The sequence below is a fragment of the Protopterus annectens genome, chromosome 9.part0 (genome assembly GCF_019279795.1).
Source record: "Protopterus annectens isolate FY-2018-M chromosome 9.part0, PAN1.0, whole genome shotgun sequence".
Taxonomy (NCBI): Eukaryota; Metazoa; Chordata; order Ceratodontiformes; family Protopteridae; genus Protopterus; species Protopterus annectens.
The window spans coordinates 29,237,901-29,250,177 of record NC_056743.1 but is presented as its reverse complement, the minus strand read 5'-3'; positions in this window follow the sequence as shown (position 1 = coordinate 29,250,177).

Sequence of the window (12,277 nt, the reverse complement as noted above, 5' to 3'; positions counted from 1 at the left end):
TCCAAAACTTCATGGTATAGCATCACCGTAATAACATCCATACACACAACTTAGCACACAAAAAGCTTTTGGCAACACAGTGCCATAACAGGAAGTGGATGGATGCTGCAGATTAGTTTGAGTTACACAGAAATTTCAAGTCCTTTACAACTGACTTTTCCTTGAATACAGTGTACCATCTAGGCATAATAGTTGAATATAGATTTTTAAATATATTTTGTGAATTTCAGAAATTGTATGTTAGGATAAGAAAGAAATCATTGTTTCTGCTCATGTCATATCAGAGAGAATTAACTGTTTCTGAGCTGTACAGTAACATTTTTTATTTAAGATAATGGAAGCAGGTCACAATTATCTTGTTATACCTCCCAAAAAGACTGCTTCCTTGCATAATAAGTCTTCTTAAGTTCAGCAGCGCTTGACTTGCAAAACAGTTACATTTAAAAGTCCATCCCACTCATATGATCATAGGCTCATAGGTTATTACTAGGCAGTTAGTCTGGCACACCAATCGGAGCCTAGGCAATGCAAATCCAACTGCTTGCTCTCTCTAACTCAAATATCTTAGTGCACAGCTCAGAGGTAAATTTACAGACCCACATTCATGCATCAAGGCTGATTTTAAAGAGAGCTAGAGGGCTACTTTGTTTGATGTGGAGTGGGATCTTGTTCCAGAGGCAGGGGGATCCTTTGGGAGAGATAGCTATGATATTGATGGGTTATGTTTATATTGCAATATAGGTTTAAGTCCTTAGTATGGATATTGGTGGTACTGCCAGATTTGTAGAGTTTAAGACATTAAGTAGGATTGAGTCTTTCACAGCCCTGTAGGCCCCGCTGAGGTTACTATGCAGGTGCCTGCAGGAGACAATGTAAAGCAGCATGTGTTGGGGGTACCAGTGATTCCCTTGGGTGTTGGGGGTACCAATGATTCCCTTGGGTGTTGGGGGTACCAGTGATTCCCTTGGGTGTTGGGGGTACCAATGATTCCCTTGGGTGTTGGGGGTACCAGTGATTCCCTTGGGTGTTGGGGGTACCAGTGATTCCCTTGGGTGTTGGGGGTACCAATGATTCCCTTGGGTGTTGGGGGTACCAATGATTCCCTTGGGTGTTGGGGGTACCAGTGATTCCCTTGCGTCTTGAAGATATAGTTGGCCCAGACAGAATGATTTCTTTTTGAGGGGGTGTTATCACATCTGCTACACTCTGAGAGGATCAAACATCAGTTTTTGACAGTAGCCAGTGGGAATCTTAACGGCATTCTGAGGGAGGCATTTTTGTCCTGCATCTGCTGGGTGGGGAGGGGGGGTCTTTAAGGCCTCCCCTTAAGTTTTCTCTCCCTGCCCTAATTATGGGGTTTGCATCATGGAGATGGATAACAATGGAAGTGTGTGATGTCCTGCCCTACTTTTGTGGAAGCTCAGTCTTATTCCCTCCCCTTTAAACTACACCCTCCCCTTTGCAAACCCAGCCTTAGCTAGGAGCATCAGTGGAAACACCCATCTAACCACCTCCTACCCTGGGATGGTCACACCCCCATCTCGACCTGCTGCTCCATCAGACACCCAAGTCACCAATCAAAGCCGGGTTACTTGGACCATAGTCAGAGCTTTATCCTTTTATGCCACCAGAGTGACTTCAGAATGAGTTCTTGACAGTAGTTTATATACTGTGTCCAAACAAGATTTAAAGTGCATACAAATTTGTCTGGGTCTCTAATAATGGTATCATCTTTAGAAAGATATCTTTTATGTGGTAGGTCTAGGTGGTGTTTGTGTGTGTGGGTGTCTGTGTTCTATCAGCAAGGCAATTTCCTATCTAATGGGTTACATATGTGGCAGTGATCAGGTGAGTGAGCTTTTTAATAATACCAGTGTGTCAGAGGCCTTAGCTAGATCAAGTTAGGCACAATGCACTTACTGGCCATTATACAGTGCCTCAGTAACCTCCAGATTCAGTGGACAGAACATAACTTTTACAACATCATGTTTTGTATCAAACAACTGCAAACTCCTTATTTATGAGTTTTGTTACAATAAATTCCATGACTGTACAATTAATGTTGTTAAAACTAATTGGCATGTAGTCTCCAGGTAGTCTCCAGGTCAAGGCTGTTCCCCAAGTCTGGAACACGGATACAGTGCGGTCACTAAGACTGAATAGGTGTAGAAGGGAATCACTAAGGCTGTGTTCAGTGCTGACCAGGAGACAACCAGATATGTTTTCAGGACCCATCGAGTTAATATTTTTGGTTTTGGAGAGAGCATCTAGGAACTGCTTTAGGGATTGTGGGTAAGGAGCAAAATATATGGGATACCAAATGAAGAATCTGAAACTAAGTTTGTCTACAAGTATATTAGCAATATTTTAGGTCAGAGTGGGTTGTACTGTTTGTGAGCAGTTCTGTACAGTATTAGGTATTATTTTTTGAGATTCCTGCATAATTAAAGAAAGATTTATGATTATCTTTAGCAGAGGTTGCAGCAGTCACCTCATAAATTGATTTAACTTCTGATTCCTGAGCTATCTGCAGACCATTTTAAGGTTACGTTGATAAAGGGGAATTTGAATTATGCCTTAGTGTGAGAAGTTTATTTTTTTTCTTTTATTGTAAAGTATGTTGACACTGGGGTTCTTTCATTAGGGCTCATTCTTGCTATCACACTTATTTTTTATTTAGATTTTGTTGACTGAGTTATCCCTACTGAGCAAAGTCCAGTTTCAGATGGAACCTGGGAAAAGTAAAGAAAGAATATATTACATTAAATTCAAAATTCCCCTTTTATAATCCATATTATGGAATGTACTGCACATTAATAGAATACCATCCTTGGAAGGTATTTTGCTTATAAAAATGCATACCTGGAGGCCAGTACATAACTGCCCACACCATGCCAAAAATGCATACCTGGAGGCCAGTACATAACTGCCACACCATGCCACGGCACTCATTTCCTTAATGCTGATGACATAACTGCCCACACCATGCCACGGCACTCATTTCCTTAATGCTGATGACATAACTGCCCACACCATGCCACGGCACTCATTTCCTTAATGCTGATGACATAACTGCCCACACCATGCCACGGCACTCATTTCCTTAATGCTGATGACATAACTGCCCACACCATGCCACGGCACTCATTTCCTTAATGCTGATGACATAACTGCCCACACCATGCCACGGCACTCATTTCCTTAATGCTGATGTACAGGGAAGAAATTCATGGGGACCTAATTTGTTGAATGTGAAGTAACTGAAGACAGGTTCTCAACTGTTACTTTATTTTTTAGTTTACATTTATTAACAGGGTAAGTGGGTTGGTAACACTGAAACTTTCTGGCCATCACCTAAGTCATTTGCTTAAGACAGCAAAAATGTATATCCGTGATGTTAAATGATACATATAATATTACACATTTGTAATAAAGAATGTGTACAGTCTTTACTAATACAGAGGTACATATGTAGTTTGTATATAAGAATTTAATGCATTTCATAGGTTCATAGGTAGGTACTAGGCTATCGGCCTTAGGGCCCATACAAGCCTAGCCAAAAAATGTACCCTGGCTTTCGCCACCCAAGAAAATTATTTTCCTGTGCCCCTGTCGAGCAGAGCCACAGAAGTGATCCCCGGGGTGAATTTCCCATTTCCCATCCAATCATCAAGATTTTTCTTGAAGAGTGCTAATGAGGAGCTTTGTTTGACATAGATAAGTAGTCTGTTCCATAGTATGGGAAGTCTCTGGGACAGGAATCTATCCCTCCAGCATGTTCTGTTTATTGTGGTGACAAGGTTTAGGTCCCTAGAGCATGTAGCTCAGAGGGATTGGGATTTAAGTGGAGCATGTCCAACAGCTCTGGGTTTGACATAGCTTTGTATGTTAGGCAGAGATCACCCCTGAGTAGGCGATATGCGATGGAGTAAAGCTGTAGTTTTTTGAGACGGTCTGCATATGGCATCTGTTTGAGGCTAGTAATCCTCTTTGTGAGGTATTTCTGTGGTCTTTCCAGTTGTTGTAGATGTCTTGTGAGGTACATACCAAAAGGGGCGTTGTACTCTATAATGGGTCTAATGAGTGACGAGTAGAGGGGAACAATGACCTCTTTTTTTCTGGATGAGAATCCTTTTGTGATGAGATGAGCCACATAGAAGGATTTTCTGACCACTGTGGCGATGTGATTATCAAAGGAGAGACTACTGTCCACCTGTGTCCCAAGGTCTCTTATCACATTTTCCGCATTAAGTAGACTACCAGCTATGTGGTAGTTCATGGGTACAGAGTTTTTACCAAAGGGGATGACAATACATTTTTTGGCATTGAGCTTCACGCCATGGCTTTGACACCAGGTATCTGTCTCAGTGAGGTCCTTTCGTAGTTTGTCCACATCGTTAGGAGTCTCGATTATGGCTCCTAGTTTGCAGTCATCTGCAAACTTTGTTAGCCAAAGACCTTCCGTGTTAGCCTGCACCTCAGAGAAGTAGATACCAAACAGGAGAGGACCCAGGACTGAACCCTGTGGTACTCCACTTGTCTCTGGTCTGATGTCGGATTTGGAATCCGCTACTTTCACAGTGTGGGTTCTGTCCATGAGCCAGTTGGCAACCCATCTTGTGACATAGGGATTTATACCTAGTGTAGTGAGCTTATCTATAATTCCAGAGTGGGGGATGGTGTTGAAAGCCTTGGTGAGATCTAGATAAGCTGTGTGAACCATTTTACCCTCATCTATGGCTTTGGTGACTGCTTCAAAGAAGTCAATCAGGTTTAGGAGACATGATCTGCCTTTTACAAATCCAAACTGGGTAGGGTCCAGAGTTTCCATTAATTAACACCTAGTATCTAGTGACTACTGTAGAAATGAACAGCATTTATGGCTTAACATGTCTGACATTAATGTCAGCAAGCATATATGAAATCTTTACATTTTAACAGGTTTAACACATACACAGTATTTACAGCTGATTACTAAATTAGGCAGCTTGTTAACTCATTTTTATGCTAAAATCACAGAGAGGTTCAGCGACTTACACTGGATTGCATGACAGGAAGCGCTTTTAAATTTTTCGGAACAGATTATACTGTTGCATCTCTTGCATCTAGTGGAGTACAGTCCATCTTGTTTGAATAAGTTTGTGAAGCCACTCTCTCTTCTGACTAGGTTAAAGGAGTGGTCTAGTCAGAAACAGGCCTTTGTGATTATGCAGTGTATAAGAAGAGGGGATTATTCTGAATTTGTTTGCTAGGGGAGGACTGTATCTACTATTCAGAAGCTTAAATGCTAATGAATTTAGAAGCAGAGAGGCTCTGGCTGTAACTGGCAACCAGTTAGCCTTTGATATCAGCGATGTTCCTGGATATACCTCTCAACCTCTTAGCACAAGAAATCTGAACAAAGCCCAAAAAAATCCAGGGAGGGAAAGAGCCAAAATTGGGGCAGATTTTAAATATTGCCCTTATATACTTGAACGTTGCTAGACTAACACCTTTTGCATTAACATGCATTTTCTGAAGGATATGAAGTTTGAAACTCAAATGCTTGTCATTTTGTGAATTCAATCATCATTGATTTGCCAGAAAAATCACAAATTTTGTGAGGAACAGACCGAAAACATGATATGAAAATCTGGACAGATGAGAGGTATGCTCCTGGTTGTGGGAGGAGAAATTTGTATTCTCTGTAGCTCGTAGTACTGAGGAATTCCATGTTGCATTTGGAGAAATAATAGATAAAACATGTTCTAGAAGTGGTAATAGGGCTTCATTTGTTACTGCTTTCCTGCAGTCAACTGTTTTAAAATTGTAAAATTTACAAGAAATTTTTAAGTTAAGTGCCTTGTCATGTACAGTTTCTGCATGGTAGTGAAAGTTCAAATAGGGATCTAGCCATATGCCTAGATATTTCTGTTTTGTAACTGATGGTGAAAGGTTGCCATGAGGGTCTTCAGTTGTGATACAAGGGCCAGAGCATAGTCTTTAGGGGGCTACCTAGTAACATAACGGTCAATTTAAATTTATACAAACATAATTTTATTAGTCAGTTTTTATGCATAGACAATACATTTTAAGTTTGCACTGAAAGAGCCTGTTGGCATAGTTTGAGAGAAAGGTTGTGAGTTTACTGGAAGTACAGGACTAACTAGGAGGGTGTGCCCACCAAAGAAACTAATTTATAGTCAGTGGGAAAATGGATGTATGGTAACCTAAAAGGCTTGAGTCCTGGTTCCAGATGTTTTCAGTAGTCACTGAACCTCAACTTCATTTTATATCAGTTAAATAAAGACGCTTGTCCTTTTACAACCTTGCTTAGCTAAACCTAAAAATCATATACAGGGTCAAGCATTATTTTTTTTAATTCATTTTTAAAAGATGCCATACTCTTTTATTTTTATTTTCTAAATTTCAGCAGGTATTGTGTTTAACCTTTGTTGTGTTGCTCGAATGGAGACTGACTATCTCAAGGAGAATGAGGGCCCAGACACAGACTCCTCCTTTCAGTTTACTGCTGACATGAAAACAAAGTAATGGTATGAATACCATTGGCTCCTTTGTGGAACTGAAGTTAAGAATGTGGGTGTTCATAAATGCTGAGATGCTTACATTTTCTGTGTGTGACTCAGAAGATGCATTTTTCTATCAGTGATAATGCCAAGATCAAAGTATTGTATTCTGAATCATGCCTCATTACCTGTATGGTATTCATTTAAATATCCGATTTTCCTAAATCATAACACCTGTACCTTTTCAGTGTTGGTCAGAATGTTGTTCACCTGAGGCTAAATATAAAAAGATTCCAGGAAATACTGTAATTCATTTTTTATTTAAACCAGATTGCACTCTAGAAAACAATTTATACTACTGGAGTACGTGAACAGGATAATCTCTTGTGGAGAGGTAATCTCTGCTGTATATATAAATAGAGAGTGCAGTCCCAAAACAGATCCCTGTGACACACCTGACCTAAAATAGTACTCTTGCCTAAAATGTTTATATTCTAGCATTACAAGTCTTATATGCCAGTCACTCCTGTATCCAAGAACTTATGTTGTTTATTTGGAATAATGCCATGTTGTTTTTAGCCTATTATCTTAACATTGTCATACTTTTTAAAAAGTTTTTGTAAAGCAACAACTGCAATCATTTTTTTAGCTTTGTTGATTTATTAATTCATTTATTTATTTGTTGTCCAATTGAACCCACTAGGCGCACACTCATGTTTTCAGAGTGACTCAGAACTGCCTGGATACGTGACTTGCTCGGACTCTCACCGCTGGCAAATGAAGACTGAGAAAATCAAATTGAGCAGTTCGGCAACATTTTTACATCGCAGATGCCGAATCTGCAGTTTAGTCCTAAATCTAATCAATGCCTGTATGGAGTTTGAATGTTCTCCCTAATCCTGTGTAGGTGTACCCCCCCCCCACACACACACACATCTCAAAATCATTGTTTTCTGCATTAAAGGGCCTATGAGGTCGGGTCTAGTGGGCTTCCTCGAATGTTCCACAGGAGACCATCATAATGGGTGATCTAAATAATGATTGGAAGACAATAGCCAGTGGCATCTCCAATGATGCAGTAAACGTGTGAGGGCTAACCCAGCCTAGCACCTTCCCAAACAGGTCAATAAGCATTCAAACAAGAAAGGCACCTCTAACTGGCTCCTCACTAACAATTCAAACAAAATTATCTCCTCTGATGCCCTTCTCACAACCCTAAATAACCACCTCCTTACCTTTGCTATAAGTGACCACAACAATATCCATAAACCCCACCACTACAACCACAATTTTTCCTCCTTCCAAAAAACTGTCTTCATCTCAAATTTAAAATTAATTAATTAATTTTATTTTTATTTAACAATTGTTTACTGGGAACGTCCGACTTGGAACAAAGCCAATTTTCAGTGGAGGCCTGGGGAGAAATGCTCCAGATGCACGTCTTTGTAACATGGGAGGAAATCAGAGAATCCGGAGGAAACCCACACAATGGCAAGGAGGACATGCAGACTCTGCACAGAAGGCACTCCAGCCAAGAATCAAACTGGAGGTGACTTTTGCTGCGAGGTGACAATGCTACTGCTGCACCACTGTGCCATCCATAAATAAACTGGAAGCAGCTACTAAGCCTTCAAGTAGAGGACATTACCCCCCTATTTAACAATACCTTCTTCAGTATTCTAAATGAACATGCTCCTATAAGAACCAAATGAATCAAAGCAAATACAGTACCCTGGCTGTCCAGACAAACCATGAAACTTGTGAAGCAGAGAGACAATGCATGGGAAACCTAGTTAAAAAAAATAGTTTCTATATTAATTAACTGATCTGTTAAAAAAGATACGTTCCCAACCTATGAAAAAAAAAAAAAACTGTTACATCTTACTCTTACACAAGGGAGGCACTTCCGTGGATCTTACCAACTACAAGCCAAAAACCATTCTGTCTGCACTCTCTAATGTCCTTGAAAAACATATCCATACACACTTACTCTCCAATTCAAAATATAGTGTGCAATCTCCAACATGACATGGCTTCTGCTCTCATCATATCACAGCTAATGCCCTCCTTAACTTCATAACCACTACAAATCAAAACAGAAGTGAGGGAAACCTAGTCTCTGCAGTCCTTCTTAACCTATTTAAGGTTTGTAACACCATTTCACACACAAAACTGCTATAAATTGTCCTCCTAGATCTAGATACACCCATACTCACTCAGTTCAACAGCTACCTGTCCTGCAGACAACAGCCTTTTAAATAGCATAACACTGCCACTATCCTTCCGATAGAAGCTGATGTCCACAGGGGTCTATTCTAAGCCATTTGTTATTCATCGTATTTGTAAATGACCTCCATTCAGCAAGCAAACATGACAAAAATCATCCAATAGACAGATGACTTCACTTTGACCTGTGCTGCTAAAAATGGAAACAACCATCCCAGGATTCTCTTATATCTACGGAAACCTAGCTATCTAATTCCCAGGTTCTTCTGAACCCAAACATATCCATGCTCATCCTATTCACCCCAAAATAACTCTCTACCCAGAAATCCTTCTTCAGTTTAATCTCTTTAAACAACATAAAAATTGAATTAGTAACCCACAATAAGCAACTAAGTGTAATAATTAGTAACTTGAAATTTGACCACCATGTAAAAGATGTAATAAGAAAAATAAAAAAATGGCATCCTCTACCAGATAAAACCTTACCTAATGATAATGCTATAAAATACATTGCTTCACTTTTCCACTTTCCATTTCTCCTCTATGTAACCCCTAATTTCATTAATCTTCTGACAGCTCAGACCAGTCTCCTATAGCAGTGCTACAACAAAGTAGCCCAATTTGCCACAAACATGACACACATCTCACCACTGAGTAGAAATAAAGCAGCTACACTGGCAAGAACTGCCTCACTCCCCGACTCTGTCACAACTATCTGTCACACATAACTTTATTCACAGACCTGAAAACTGCCTCAGCCTAACTCACATCATTCAACATTACTTACCAAATAGACCTCTTTACCCATTTAAAAAACTATTCCTAATAACAAAGTCAAACTAGTCTGCTGGCAACTTTCTCTATTCATCCTACAGCTCTAAAATGTGGAACTCCACTCTCTTGCCCTTAAATAAATGCATCAGGTGAAATTCAAATCTCTCTAAAAAAATAACTAATGAACATATGTCTGTGTTCCTACTCGATACCTAGCTAGGCAAATATCCCTATCCATCCACAGAGTGTATTCTAAGCTATGATCTTCCTCTCCTTATATCTACAAGTCTGTAGCTCTATTATTCTTCCTCCCTAAACCACTTCCTTATATCTACAAGTCTGTAGCTCTATTATTCTTCCTCCCTAAACCACTTCCTTATATCTACAAGTCTGTAGCTCTATTATTCTTCCTCCCTAAACCACTTCCTTATATCTACAAGTCTGTAGCTCTATTATTCTTCTTCCTCCCTAAACCACTTCCTTATATCTACAAGTTTGTAGCTCTATTATTCTTCCTCCCTAAACCACTTCCTTATATCTACAAGTCTGTAGCTCTATTATTCTTCCTCCTTAAACCACTTCCTTATATTTACAAGTCTGTAGCTCTATTATTCTTCCTCCCCAAACCAAAGCTACAAGTCTGTAGCTCTATTATTCTTCCTCCCTAAACCACTTCCTTATATTTACAAGTCTGTAGCTCTATTATTCTTCCTCCCTAAACCACTTCCTTATATCTACAAGTCTGTAGCTCTATTATTCTTCCTCCCTAAACCACTTCCTTATATCTACAAGTCTGTAGCTCTATTATTCTTCCTCCCTAAACCACTTCCTTATATCTACAAGTCTGTAGCTCTACTATTCTTCCTCCTTAAACCACTTCCTTATATCTACAAGTCTGTAGCTCTATTATTCTTCCTCCCTAAACCACTTCCTTATATCTACAAGTCTGTAGCTCTACTATTCTTCCTTCTTAAACCACTTCCTTATATCTACAAGTCTGTAGCTCTATTATTCTTCCTCCCCAAACCAAAGCTACAAGTCTGTAGCTCTATTATTCTTCCTCCCTAAACCACTTCCTTATATCTACAAGTCTGTAGCTCTACTATTCTTCCTCCTTAAACCACTTCCTTATATCTACAAGTCTGTAGCTCTATTATTCTTCCTCCTTAAACCACTTCCTTATATCTACAAGTCTGTAGCTCTATTATTCTTCCTCCCCAAACCAAAGCTACAAGTCTGTAGCTCTATTATTCTTCCTCCTTAAACCACTTCCTTATATTTACAAGTCTGTAGCTCTATTATTCTTCTTTCTCCCTAAACCACTTTACCTCCTTTCCCGTTCTGTAATGCTTCCTATGCTTCTCCTATTACACCCTGCTATTCTCCTTCAACATTTCCTGGCTCACTAGCTTGATTTCATCTCCTTTCACATCACATCCCTTCTGTATCTCCCTCTGTCCAGCCATAAACCACACATGCTGACACCTTACACCCCTCTCTTCACGATAATAATCCTACGTCCTATTACTCAGTCTTCCCCAACCTTACTCTATACGGATCATCTCTTTCAACCTCAGCCACATTCAGTCACTTTTTTATGCCTGCACCTCTACCTGTTTCCCTGGTGTTGCCTCTTAGAATCGTCTTTTTTTACCTTACTCTTCTTAAACTTTGCCGTACAACTGTCACTTCCAGCAACAAGTTATTTAAATATTTTTTCCCTCAAGTCTCACTTTTTAAAAACTTGTTCTCACACATGACTTTTGTCTTTTATTTCCTTTCACTTTATTTTCAACCATTCTTCTACTCATGTATTAGATTTTATTCAAGACTTACAGTAGTTATCTGTTGATGATCTGTAGTCTTTTTGTTTTACTGTGTGTTCTATTTGCATTAATTGTGTTAAACTGCTTAAAGTCTTTGTATTTTTTATTTGCTATATCTGCCTTTTGTACATGTATGTTTACTTTCCTCCATAGGCCACCACTAAAAAGGGGCAACCTATGACTGTCCAAATGTAAACAGATGCTAATAAATAAAATAACTAATCTTCCTGGTTGATATGCTATACATGTGCAGACATGCACATACAAAGACACAAATGCACACACTTTTATTTATGTATGGGAGCAATGCAACCCCCTGATTCTGCTTCTGTCAAGTCCTATTTCATTGTGTTTCAGGTTTGTTTCATCACACACTAGTTTAAGACAAACAGCAGTATTAATATGAGTAAGATGAGGTAATGGGGGTAAATAAGCATATGTTTTTCCTCACTGTTGTGTAATTTAGCTGTTAATATCATTAGGGAATGTGGTTGTGAATGGGTGCATGCCCCCCCCCCCCCATAAAAAAGTATGTACTGATTTTGGAATATTTCGATCAGACAGTGAGATTAGGTATTAGTAGAGGTAAGGAATTTTATCTTACCCCGATAGCTGTGCTATCTTATAGTAGCATACTTGGAGTTTAACTTCAATTCTGCTGCTTCTTTCATTGTTTGTCATTGTTTCAGTGGCTTGAGTCTCAGCGTTTCTTTTTTTTGTTTGTTTGTTTGTGCAATGTATTAGGTCCAAATCAGAATTTCTGCAATAGTTCAATAAGTTTAGACATTTTTTTTTGTTTTATAGGTTCATAAGTGAATACTAGAGGACCAGTTAGCATAATGGTTAATGTCTTCACCTCTCATGTACAAGGTTTGATCCTGACCTCCAGCCAATGCTGGTTTGGACTATGCATGTTCTCCCTGTCTACTTTCTACTTCCGAAAAA